This window comes from Apaloderma vittatum, unplaced genomic scaffold, assembly GCF_000703405.1.
Source record: "Apaloderma vittatum isolate BGI_N311 unplaced genomic scaffold, ASM70340v1 scaffold29175, whole genome shotgun sequence".
In the NCBI taxonomy this organism is placed as follows: domain Eukaryota; kingdom Metazoa; phylum Chordata; class Aves; order Trogoniformes; family Trogonidae; genus Apaloderma; species Apaloderma vittatum.
In genome coordinates, this window is record NW_009717052.1 from 4,904 (window position 1) to 5,238 (window position 335).

The following is a 335-nucleotide window of genomic DNA, read 5'->3' on the forward strand; positions in this document are numbered from 1 at the left end:
AGCCCCGCACCCTGCCTGTCCAACGCGATGAAATCAAGTAGCTCGCGCTCCCTCGGGGCATCTGACAGCCAGAACAGCAGACTGTCACAGGAGAAACCATGACCTTGTGCTGGCAGAGGGAAAAACGACTCTGCAGAGGAGAGTTCTTGCCTTAACAGTTTGGCTGTTACCAGGCTCTAAAGCAAAACCCAACTTGAAGTAAATCCTTATTTTAGTGTAGGTGCTAATGGGATTCCAAGTGGGTATGTTGTGTACTTGCTGCTGATGGAAAGCATCTGTGTTGCTTTCAGACTTGACTTTGAAAGTCAGTTGTGATGCTCAAGTCTGGGATTTAA